The following is a 13,085-nucleotide window of genomic DNA, read 5'->3' as shown; positions in this document are numbered from 1 at the left end:
CCAGGTCCCTAATCCTGACCTCCAACAAGCGCTCCTACTCGAACTTCTCCAAGTTAATACGAATGATGCTTGCAAACGAGTCATCCTCACTCTCCCTCTGCATCCTCCTCCTACTGTTGAATCCATCCTCGAAGTCTGTAGAAAGAAGGTGCAGCTGAACACAGCTGTTCCCTTTTTGAAAATAGTGGGGATGGTTGGGGAAGTTGTGGAGAATGCTATGGGTACAGGGGAAACTCAATGGCGTGGTAACCTTATATGCTATCGTCAGAAAAAGGGACGTAGCTCGCAATTGCAGAACGATTATAACTGCTGATAAAAACTCTCCAAAGACTGTTTCCCCAGGTCAACAGCAGGGAAACTAGAGACTCAACGCATCCTAACAGCTCCGCGTTCAGACATAAATAGGGCTGCAGACAAACCAACTTGGACTTCTGGACTCAGGTTTAAGGTAACCTGTGATAAAGCACACCATTTCAACAACAACAAACAGACTGTAATACCCATCTCATTCCAGAATGTGGACCACATGCCAGACTTTACATACCTTTCTGTTATTGGGGACACTCGGGAAACACCTGCTGGGATAGAGGTTACACCTACACTCATGAAAGTGGATCAGAACGGGTGTTCTAACCTAATTGTACAATGTATATATCCACCGTACTTTATGCCAAAGGGTCAAGTCATTGCACAGGCCATTCCACTGCCCAAATACCTGCCCACAGGTGGTCATATCCCAGCCATCTGTTGGACTGAGGTTTTGGGAAACGACAAACCTGTAATAGAATGTAAGCTCCGTCAAAAATCACGTAAAATCAATATCATGGGAATGATAGACACAGGTGCTGATGTGTCGGTCATTCCATTTGATAAGTGGCCTGCGCAATGGGAATTGCAATCTCAGGGCATCATACAAGGGATTGGAGGTACCCAAACTGCAAAGCAATCCAAAAACACCATTCAAATTGAAGGTCCTGAAGGACAAATAGCGACACTTCGTCCATATGTCCTAGACACCAAATTCACCCTGTGGGGAAGGGATGCCATGTCTCAATGGGGAACAAAAATTGATATCATCCCTAGACATCAAAATTTTCCCTTGCAGGCCACTGAAGCAGAGTGCCATCCACAGAAATTAACTTGGAAAACAGATGAACCCGTGTGGATTAACCAGTGGTCGCTAAAAAAAGAAAACTTAGAGGCACTCAAAACATTAGTAGCTGAACAATTGGCTAAAGGAAATATAGTTCCAACTAACAGCCCATGGAACACACCCGTGTTTGTAATACAAAAACCGGGAAAGAAATAATATAGGCTCCTCCAAGATCTTAGAGAAATTAAAAAGGTTATTGAAGACATGGGACCCCTTCAACCAGGTATGCCATCACCTTCAATGCTCCCACAACATTGGCATTTAGCTGTTCTTGACATTAAAGATTGCTTCTTTCATATTCCACTCCACCCGGCAAATGCCCCTCAATTTGCATTTTCTGTGCCCTCTATTAATCGTGAAACTCCCATGGAACATTATCATTGGCTTGTGTTTCCCCAAGGTATGAAAAATTCCCCAACTCTCTGCCAAGAGTATATTGCTAAAATTCTATCTCCCATCCGTGCCAAAGCAGAGAAAGCCATCATCCTACATTACATGGATGATGTGCTGGTGTGTGCTCCCAATAATCAGTATCTCGAGCAGACACTTAACATGGTGATTGAGGCCCTAGAGGCCAAGGGCTTTGATTTACAACCAAAAAAAATGCAGAGATCAAGCCCTTGGAAATACCTCGGACTCAAAATCACAGAAACTTCTATCACCTCAACACCTGTCACTATTAATAATAACCCAAAAACAGTAGAGGAAGTACAAAAGATCTGTGGGACACTGACCTATCTAAGGTCCTTGTTAGGACTCAACACAGAGGATGTAGCTCCTATGGCAAACCTGTTAAAAAGGGAAGGTGGTCCAGCATCCCCTAGATCCCTGACAGAAGAGGCAAGGCATTCTCTCAAAAAGATACAAGAGTTCATTTCCACCAGACAAGCACACAGGTATCAGCCCTCCCTACCCTTTAAGCTTGTCATTCTAGGGGAGGTACCACGCTTTCACGGCCTCATATTTCAGTAGGACAAAGAGCAGAAGGAACCCCTCATCATAATTGAATGGGTATTCCTTCCACTCCAACCTCCTAAAACCATCACACAGCCACAAGAACTAATGGCAAAAATTATCATGAAGGGTAGAGCAAGGTTCCACATCCTAGCAGGATGTGACTTTGCATGCATCTACTTACCTGTAACAACAGACACATTAGATCACCTACTTCAAAATAATATAAATTTGCAATTTGCATTAGATAGTTACTCAGGCCAAATCTCCAATCATTACCCAAAACATGACATGTTTAATCTGCCATTCTCATTCATCCCTCGAGAGATTCAAAGTAGAAAACCCCTCAATGCGATTACCGTTTTTACCGATGCCTCAGGAAAAAGTAAAAAGTCCGTGGTCACATGGAAAAATCCAAAGACGCAAAAGTGGGAATCTGACATCGAGGTAATCCAGGGATCACCACAAGTAGCTGAACTAGCAGCTGTCGTTAGAGCATTTGAGAGGTTCAAAGAACCCTTTAATTTGGTCACAGACTCAGCATATATAGCTGGAGTAACTGTTAGAGCTGAGCATGCTCTCCTAAAAGAAATCTCAAACAAAAAAATTTATGATTTGCTCTCAAAGCTAATTTATCTGGTTTCCCACAGAGAGCATCCCTATTTTGTCATGCATGTGAAGTCACATACAAACCTGCCAGGATTTATTGCAGAAGGTAATCGGAGAGCTGATGCTCTGGCTATGCCAGCAGATATAGTTCTATCAGCCGACTTACCAAAGGTCCCCCAAGTTTTTGAACAAGCAAAATTGAGCCATGCCATGTACCATCAAAATATTCCTGCTCTTATCCGCATGTTCCATCTGTCGCGGACACAGGCAAAAGCAATAGTGGCAACATGTCCCAACTGCCAGAAGCTACAGCTTCCATCACAGGGCATGGGGGTCAATCCCAGAGGCATTAATAGCGGTGAAGTGTGGCAGATGGACGTCACACATTTCCCTGAATTTGGGAGATTAAAATACGTTCATGTTTCTATTGATACCTTCTCTGGTGCTATGTATGCCTCTGCACATGCAGGTGAAAAGGCTAAGGACGTTGAAAAACATCTTGTCCAAGCTTTTGCTGTGCTCGGTATACCTGAGGAGATAAAAACTGATAATGGACCTGCCTACACCTCTCAGGAGTTTAAAAGCTTTTGTCAGCAGTGGGGATTTCGACATGTTACAGGTATTCCTCACTCCCCAACTAGACAAGGCATTGTTGAACGTGCCCATCAAACCCTCAAGCGAATGCTGCTACAACAATCAGGGACCACCAAACTCAACTCACCTGTCCTCAGACTCAGCAAAGCACTGTTTACCATAAACTTCCTGAATGGCACCTTTGAGGATCCAAACCCTGCCATCTATCGTCATTTCCAGAACACTGGGAGACAGAAACTGAAGGAAAATCCAGAAGTCCTGATCCAGGACCCAGAGACTCAAAAAATCCAAGGACCATACAAACTTGTAACTTGGGGATGTGGGTATGCCAGTGTATCTACCCCTCAAGGACTGAGATGGATCCCAGGGAAATGGGTAAAACCTTATGTCACTTCCTCAAAAGTTAAGGAGGTTAAAACTGCCTCCTGGAAGAGATGCCATAAAAAGGATCCTGATTTTGCACCCTCATGTAAACCCCCTACTGCAGATTTTGATGTTAATCCCTTAAGTTAAGTTGCACTGTTTTGCACTCACGTTTTGCACTGTATTTTGTAAATCTTTGTCCTGATACCCCATACCATAGATGTCCTGACTAACCCCCTGAGTTTTGGCTGGGGAACTAGTTTAAAGACATCCTAGGTACTGTCGAGTTGTAGGGATGATAAATTCCAATTATGTTTTGCACTGTTGTTTTGTTACTGTTCTATGCACTTTTAAGTTACTAAGAGTTACAACCCAGCTTTAAAGAAAAAAAAATAAGGAATTGTTGCTGCTTGTTCTGAGCTTCCCCTCCCCCTCCCCAAGACACTTGCCTCTGCCATGTGCTTCGAGCTCCTTTGTTCTAAGTGCAGGCAAAACCAAATGTAACTCAAACTCTTTAGCAGTGTCTGATTGGCCGGTCACCCCGGGTCCGCCCCCAGTCCTCCCCTTTCCCCTTCTAATAAAAGAGACGATCGAGGGAGGCCCCGCCCTCTCTTGGCTCAGCTACCTTCCTGTGAACATCTCTTGTTGTCTGTTTCTTTTGAAAGCTTCTCACTGTGGGAAATTGAGCGAGCAGAGAGCTATATTTCTCCCTCTCTGCTTCTGCTGATGGTATTTGCTTTGCAGCTGATACAGGTACCGATTTTAGAGCTACTAAAGTGCTAGATCACCCGTGCTACCTCTCTAGGCTGCTCGAGGCTTTCTAAGGCATTAAACCACTAGCCTAGCCGGTAAAAAGCTGAAAAGATACCTTCCACAGGTGGACAGCCGATCAAAGATTTCCACCAATGTCCCTGTCTCAGTCAAAACAATCCCCCACTCTATCTCTGTGTCTGGTGCTATGCGCGAGAATCTACGCAACTCCCCTTGGTTCCGCCTTTGGAGAGGGTTTTCCCCGACACCCACCACAAGTCACTAGCAACCACCCAGGGCAGCTGTTACATTCGCCCCAGGGTCTCGCTATTTCTCCTGCTATGGAGAGTGGTGGATCTGGCAAGTCCTCAGCTCCCTCACTCAGCCACGTCTGCAGCCTCTCCCAAGGCTTCTCGGGACAGAGGTCCCAGAGTTCCAGCTGTTATGGTAGTGGCGTCACTTTCCTCAGGAGCTGATGCTGACTGCACCTTCTTGCTTCGGGGTCCTGTATGTGTAGCACGGCACCACTTGCTGGGCACCCCTCTGGTCAGTGCTGTGGCGATGACTTGTCTCTATTGTTGCAGGACAGCTGTTTGAGATGACTGTTCCGCATGGGTAGCATGCACGAGCATCTCGTCTACACCTGCTCCCTGGGGCAGCGTGGCAAGAATTGTCTTAGCTTGCCTATTAGCATTTTCAAAGGCAAGTGTTCGGAACATTTGCTCTTGGAGCTCTTCAGAGAGCTCAGTTGCATCCTTTAAGGCTGCTGACAAACAGTCGATGAACTGACCTTATGGCTCTGACAGCCCCTGTCGGACTGCTGCATACGGGGGAGACTTCTTCTTTTCAGGTACTGACAACAAGGCTTTGTGGGCAAGAGTCTGTGACAACTGATGAATGACTACGGGCATGGTCAGCTGCGTCACTGTCGCTCCATAAGCCCCTTTCCCAATTAGCATGTCAGCTTGGAATGCATATAGTGGGTCTTGTGTGTCACCTTGGTGTTTGCTAGCTTCTTCTTGTGCTAGCCGCTTCCATGTTCGTTCCCAGAGCAGGAACTGTGAAGGGGTTAATAACAACTGTGCGATGCTGATGCAATCATTCGGACACAGGACATCTGCTGTAAAGATAAACTGCAGAATGCTTCGTGCAGCTTCAGACCGTAAGTCATGCATGGTGACTGTTTGCTTGGCTTGCTGCAAGATCTTCCAGTCATGGGGTTCCCACTTTGCAGTGTCCCCTTGTATCTGTACAGGGCAAGCGAGGGCATCCACTGCTTGCCAATCACCCTCAATGATTGCATCACGGATAACTCCATTCCATCTCCTTCGCAATGGGTCAGTCCTCCCCGTCGGGGCTGATGGAAACGACGGCTGCACCTCCCCTTGAGGGAAGGGAGGGGCTGTAGGCACTGTGCCTGATTCTCCCGACGGGAATGTAGGAGCTCTGAGTGCTAACTTGACCGGTGGGGCCACGGGACGCCACGGTGCTGATGGTGTAATATCACAAGCTTTGGACTCCAGCGCGTCTTGCCGTGTAGATAAGTCAGCAAGTCTTTTGATTACTTCTTGCATCTTCTCTCGGTGGTTCTCCTCCTCTTGGGGCTGACCCCCGGCAGCCCTGGCTGGATCCAGCTCTGCAGGCGACTAAACCGCAGAAGCCACTTTGCCCTCAGACGTTGCTCCGCTGTCCGGCAGAGGGGGGTTGCACTCTGCCGCTTTCGGCCGGGCACTAAGACCGCTTGTTTCTCCTTCGCCCGCCTGTGCCCCACCCCCTGAGTCGGGCTGCTCTGCTTCCACCTTCGCAGCCATTTCTCCCTCAGACGTCGGAGTGGTAACTTCTTTCCCCGCCGAGTCCAGCAACTCCCGCAGCGAGCGGACGGGTGCTGCTGTGCCCTTAATCGGTCTACCCGCGGCCAGCCCGAAGAACCGTGCAACCCTGGACTCCACCCTGGTCTCTGGCCGCCGCTTCGTAAGACTCCCGTCTGTTCCCTTCCCGGAGCCACCACACCCGGAGCTGCCACTCCCTAAAGCCTCCATGGCGGCTGCAGCCACTGTCCTCTCTGCTTTCATCTCTGCGAGAGTGCCAGTTACTGCTCTCCAGGTTAAGCCGAGAGCTTTGGATTCTTTTGCTTCCTTTCCTCCCTCAATCGTGGACAGCCACAATTTGTGTCCAACTTCCCACCACGGTTTGGTCGAGAACAAAAGCGAAGTGTATTTCACACACCCATGTTCCCGGGCCCACGTAACGAGGGCATTGAGATCCCGGTCTTTCACGATCTCACCTCTCTTAGAGAGAATACCAGCTAGGAGTCGAGTCCCCGCCTCGTAATCCATAGCTGCTTTGCTGCGGGTACGCGCTTAGCCACGCGAAATTGCAGTCTCCGGCCACTCGGCTTTGAGGTTTAGCCCCCGGCTTTACTCGGCTTTGGGGCTTATCCTCCGGCCTTCTATTCAGCTTTGAGACCAGGCCCCCGGCTTTACTCGGCTTTGGGGCTACCCGCTCTGGCTCCCCAGGCTCCGCCGTACTGATATGATGAATTCAGAATCTTACCGCATTTAAGCGAACCTTCACGTAGCAAAACTCACTCGGGTCCCTGCCATTCGGGCGCCAGATTTAGCGGGGGGGGGGGGGGGGGTCCCGGGTGCAGGGGAACCAGCCGGAGACACGACACAAACACCGATACGATTTGAGCATCGTGCTTCAGTTTTATTGTTTACTTACACCAAGTTATACTTTGCAAAGTTCACGCCCCATTCCCACGAGAAAGCCTCTAAGCAGCGGGGGAGCTGACTAGTGTATACCTTTTCCCAAGGCTGTTCAAGGCTGCCGGCTAGCAGGTGCCTTGCAAGCCTATCTTCAGCCTGAGGCCCCATCAGGGGTACTTCTGCAACAGCCCTGGGATGCCCAAGCTCTCCTGGGGTATCCTATGCCCCCGTTCCACAAGGAATTCCTCTACAGCGTTGAGCACAATTAGAACTGGACAGCGTTTCTTAGGCACTGCTGCTGCTCAGAATTACTGAAACCACAGAAGAATAAGATCATTTTTGTGCTGGCTGTAACAAAGCTCTGAGAAGCACATTAAAGTTACTAACTGGGAAGCAGTTCTGTCTTAGGGTATTGGAGAGATTCATCCTTCTTCTCAGATTGGGGGAGCAGTAACATAGCATTGGATCTTCACCGCAAATGGATGAATTCAGAGGCTACATTGTGACCTGTCCCTGCCCCAAGGCTCCATTTTATTGGAAGCACTAGAAAAAGTTATTTTACATAAACACACCAAAATAGTTTTCTCTCCCTCCTGCTCATGGATGACAACATCCACAGGATGACAGATGGTAATATCTGCCTATGGCCACAGCATGACATAGTCTCTCCTAGAGCATTTGAACTACACCACACACAGTGCCTTTATCTATTCCTTCTGAAGGACCCCAATACAGCCCGTCAGAGGACAGTGTCTAGTAATAAGATAGCTGTCCCATGCATCCTGCCTAATTTATTGAAGAAAAGCATGGATAAGTACTAAGTATCAAGGGGTCCCTTCCTTTCCAGTAGTAAAACTGACAATTTCTTGCAATTCTTAATGCCCCCCCCAGGAGAGGCTCAAAGCACTAACTTTCCAGAGATATAAAAATACACTGTACTACTATTATTCCAAGTGGAGAAGTGCATCAGAAGCATATCTCTCAAGTCATCTTAATCCCTGGAGCACAGATGAGGAAATGGAAGAATGCTCTCCCTTTCTATTCAAAACAACTTCAAAAATTGGATGTTGTTTAGCAACAGACCAGTAGGAAAAAAATTTAAATCCTTGCTCCAAGAAGTGGATTCCAACAAAACCTTTGAAGCTACTAGTCAGGACAGAGCAGTAAGGTTTTACTGTAACTAAGTTTTATTTAGTTAAATCCAACCCACAAAAATACTATCACCTTTAAATGGAACTTTGCTTAACGATGGAGTTGACACCAAATACTGCTATACAGATACAAATAGAAGATGGAATTTGGGGGGGGAGGAGAAGAAAAAATTTAAAAATCCCCAGAATGTTATACTCTCACACTGGGTCTTCATTAATTATTTCTCAGTGCATAGTCCTCTTTTGACTAAATTAAGCTTAACCAGATGGCACAGCATCATTTTTCTGCCATAGAGAAAAACCTCAAGTCTCTCATTTCATAGGATGGTTACATTATACAGAAGCACTCATATTTAGAACACTACCTACTAAGTTTGTCTTTTATATAACCCAAGGAAAGAATAGTCTGTAAGTACTGACTGGGTGTTTCAGTCCCAGCAAAGCTAGAGGCAGGTTTGCAATATTTTTGAAGACTTGTAAACTAAGAATTTAGGAACCAGTAGGAATCAAAGTTTAAATGGGCTGTTAAGACAAAAAAAAAAAAAAAAAAAAAAAGTAATAAGTCCAGCTCTATTTCCACAGCTTGCTAAATGCAATCACTGGTGACTGAGAGGAAGCAGACATCATACCCAAGCTTCCTAAAAGAATGCAAGCTATTTTTAAACAGGAATTATTTAAGTGTTGTTTAGCTATCTCTGCCTCCATACTTTCTGCAGGTTCTCAGTTATAATTTATAAAGGCATAGAAGCTCAGAGAAGACTGGCATCTTAGGACTGGCTCCTTATAAGGAAGAAATAATTCATTCCCAGGATCTATTTTCAATAAATGTAAACTGAATGTGCTCATTCCTTGAGAAAATACAGAACAGCCTTAATTCACACAGCTCTGGGACTCTGGCACAGATAATGCCCTCTCCTTCAGTCCATCTCAGAATGACTTCATACATCAAGTATCAAGCCACAAAAAGGCAGAGGACACGAATGTCAAGAATTAGAATGTTTGTATCTTTTCATTATTGTAGAACACTGTTAAAGCACACTTGGTATGTTAAGTACATTTTCCTAAATGCTTTTACATTCTAGTCTGATGCCAGTTTCAGAATCATCATGAAATTTGATTAGAATAAAAACCTGCACTTTGAAAGGGCTCATTCACTGCTGCTGGTTTATTTTCACTTTAATAGAGAGACTAAAGAGCTGGCAATATTTATCCTAGAGTATTTGGTTTAAAAGGCTACTAAAAGCCAAACATGTGGCAGTGCAAGTGGCTCCAGCCACTCTGTCTCCTGAGAAGAACTCAGACAACCAGCTGTGGTGGTCAGCAATCCAAGTTTAGCATGCAACTTTACAGTCATAGTGAGAACCCATGATTCCCTTGTTCTGCCTTTTGCCTGTTTTCTCCTCCCTGTTTTATGTATGAAGTTATGTATATTCATTTCCCTTCTTTAATATGTATCAGTTCTAGAAAGTTCTTTGTTCCTCGACGCCCCATTGGATCCTTCCCTAAGTCCCTCCTATGTGTTGTTCCCATTGGTTCCCTTGCTGTCAACCCCGCCTACTTGCCCCTATCCTCTTGGCTGTGATCCCTCTCCCCGCCTATTCCGTACCCAGTATAAGATCCCTGGACCCTCCTACTAATTGGCCTCTTCGTCCCTGTCATTTCACTGAAATAAACCTGCATGGAACACATACGGAGAGTCCCCTCTCTTTCTTCTTTGCCTTTGCCTGCATGCCTGCCTAACAGCAACAGGAAGATACAGCCCCTTTTGGGTGAGGAGCTCTACCCCTTTTTCATTGTGTGTTGGGGACTGAGTGCCGCCTTCCAGAGGGGTTTCAGTGTTGACCTCCGGGCTTCTTTGTGTCAGCACGCAAGGGGTAAACCCCCTTCTGCCAGCTCCCAGTGGCTGCAAAACTCCTCCACAAATATTCTATTTTAAACTCCTTAAATTAAAAAAAGTTTCTGAACATAAAAAATGAAACGATTTAAGAAAGCATTGTAAACCCAAAGATATTGACCAAGCACATTTACTTCACTGACCAATCTTAAGACAATAACTTTATCAACACTCATCACTATTATCCATTTTTCCTGTATTTAAATTTCCAGAGTCACTACACTGCAAAGTATAGTGATATTCACTACCATTACCTACAGCAGTGTTTTTCAGAATTTCAAATCATAAATCACAGAATACATTTGGAATCCATAAAACCTATAGCTTTCTTATAAGAACTGCTTAGTTATGTAAAAAACCCATAAAGAAACAGGTTTAAAAGGATTCATTTTAGTATTTTTAAATTGGCTGTTTTAGCAGACCCATCAGTCACAGAATCACCAGGTTGGAAGAGACCTCTAAGATCATTGAGTTCAACCCATGCCCTAACACCTCAACTAAACCATTGCACTGAGTGCCACATTCAATCTTTTTTTAAACACATCCAGGGATGGTGATTCCACCACCTCCCCGGGCAGACAATTCCAGTACTTCACCACTCTGTTAAAAACTTTTTCCTAATATCCAACCTATATTTCCCTTGGCGTAGCTTAAGACTGTGTCCTCTTGTTCTGTCAGTTGCTGCCTGGAGAAAGAGACCAACCCCCACCTGACTACAACCACCTTTCAGGAAGTTTTAGAGAGTGATAAGGTCACCTCTGAGTCTCCTTTTCTCCAGGCTTAACAACCCCAGCTCCCTCAATCATTCCTCATAGGGCTTGTGTTCCAAGCCCCTCACCAGCCTTGTTGCCCTCCTCTGGACACGTTCAAGCGTCTCAACGTCCTTCCTGAACTGAGGGGCCCAGAACTGGACACAGTACTCAAGGTGTGGCCTCACCAGTGCTGAGTACAGGGGAAGAATGACTTCCCTGGTCCTGCTGGCCACACTGTTTTAGATACAGGCCAGGATACTGTTGGCCTTCTTGGCCACCAGGGCACACTGCTGGCTCAGTCATTTTATATTTGATAATTTTAGTGCTAACACCATGAGTAATTGTTCTTATATTTTTTCTTAAAGTTCCAAGAGCCCTCTAACCTCCCTGAGTTTCTTCCTCTTTAACTCCCTACTGTTCCAGCAAATGAATCTGTACTCTTGTTCAGCTTAAATGCCATGTCTCCTCTTAATGGTTGGTTGGTTGTTGTTCTTGTTTTCATATTTCTAGATAATTGTTATGTCATGGGTTAGCAAGCATAGTCCCAGAAGTGATGTTCTTGCAAAGGGGTGCTTACAGCTTCCTCTGTGACTTGACAGAGCCTATCAGCTGGCCAGTTTGAATACGGACAATTCTTTGAGCCACTTAAAGTTGTGACCGCCTCTGTGATCCACACTTAAGAATAGGACCCCCCCCCCCCCCCCAGCTCTGTCTCCTTTCCAGTGTTGGGACAGGTGGCTAAGGGCCCCGTGCAGGGGCCAGCAGGCCTGGCCCAGGCCCTGCTCGGGCCAGGCCGGGCCGGGCCACGGCCATCCTGGAGCCGATGGGCCCTGTTCCACACGCGGAACCACCCCCCCCCCCCCCCCCCCCTTCCTGCTGTGTGCAGACGGATCAGCTCTCCCTCTCCACTGCAGCCAAGATTCAGCTAAAGCTGCACCACTGTCTGGCAGAGGTCATGTGCCTCACAGCGATAAGCTACATTCCAGCTGCAAGGCCTAGGTGAGATTAACCCTTTTAGTGCTGTGAAGAGCTGAAAACCTGAGGGAAGAGAAAGAGGAGATGCTTAAAGCTGAAATTCTGTTGTGAAGCTATGATATATCAGAGTACCCGTTGTAATTTCATGAAGGCATGGGGGGTGGAGTGTTCAACTTGTGAGCAAAAGCACCTGCACTGAGATAGGCAGATGCTGACGCAGCTGTAATTTCATGAGAAGTTTGAACAGGGAGACATGGAAGCAATGAGGACTTTTGCTCCAAATGGAAAAGGAGAAGACCTCAGTTCCTAGAGATGCTCCCAGAGATAGTCCTAGAGATGAAGATGAGGAGGACCCTTTGCTCCCAGGGAAGGAGAAGGGCCTCTGTTCTTAGAGATGAAATGCTCCCAGAAATGGGTGAAGAGAACTTTTGTTTCTGAACGGCTCAACTTTAAAATTTTACCCCAGTAATTTCAAGAGTGGACCCTCGAAAGCAGTGGTGGGAAAAGCTGCAAGTCGGGGGGAAGGGACTTGCATGCGAGCAGAGAAGCAACCCGGGCGGCTGTCTTGTTGTGATAATGTTTTCATAGCATGGGCAAGAGAGACTCCTCTTCCTAAATGGACTGAACAAGGTTATTATGGAAGTGGTAAACAGACTGAACATCTGAAGGGTTGTCTTTTTACATTGTCAGTGGGAGAAGGGAGGAAGGTGGGGGGAGGAGAAGAGTTCTGAAGGCGTGGTATGATTTTTTTTTCTTCTTTTAGGTCTGTTAATAAACTTCTTTATATTCTTTCAAGTTTGGTGCCTGCTTTGCATTTCTCCTAATTCTTATCTCACAGAAGGTAAACAGTAACGAGTATTTTGGACCAAACCACTACACTAAATTGGTGTTTCTGCCTGGTTACAAACCCAACCCGCTACATGTTACCACCAGGGTGACTTGTGTTGGCCAGCATTAGGTTGTCTGCAATCCATTTTTCTAGATTTAGAGCATTGTTTGTTTCATATAAACACAACTGTGCAGCTGTATGTGGTCTTTCTTTTAAATTACCATAACTAATAGAATGCTTAAGCCCTGCATGTGTTACTAGAATGAGCAAAAATGCATGCAAGTGGCCTAATGTTTTGAAACATTACTAAGAATCAATTTCACCAAATGGTGGTCAAGTCTTTTTCCAAGTAG

Source organism: Coloeus monedula, assembly GCF_965178545.1.
Source record: "Coloeus monedula genome assembly, chromosome: W".
Lineage (NCBI taxonomy): Eukaryota > Metazoa > Chordata > Aves > Passeriformes > Corvidae > Coloeus > Coloeus monedula.
This window is presented reverse-complemented; position numbering follows the sequence as displayed.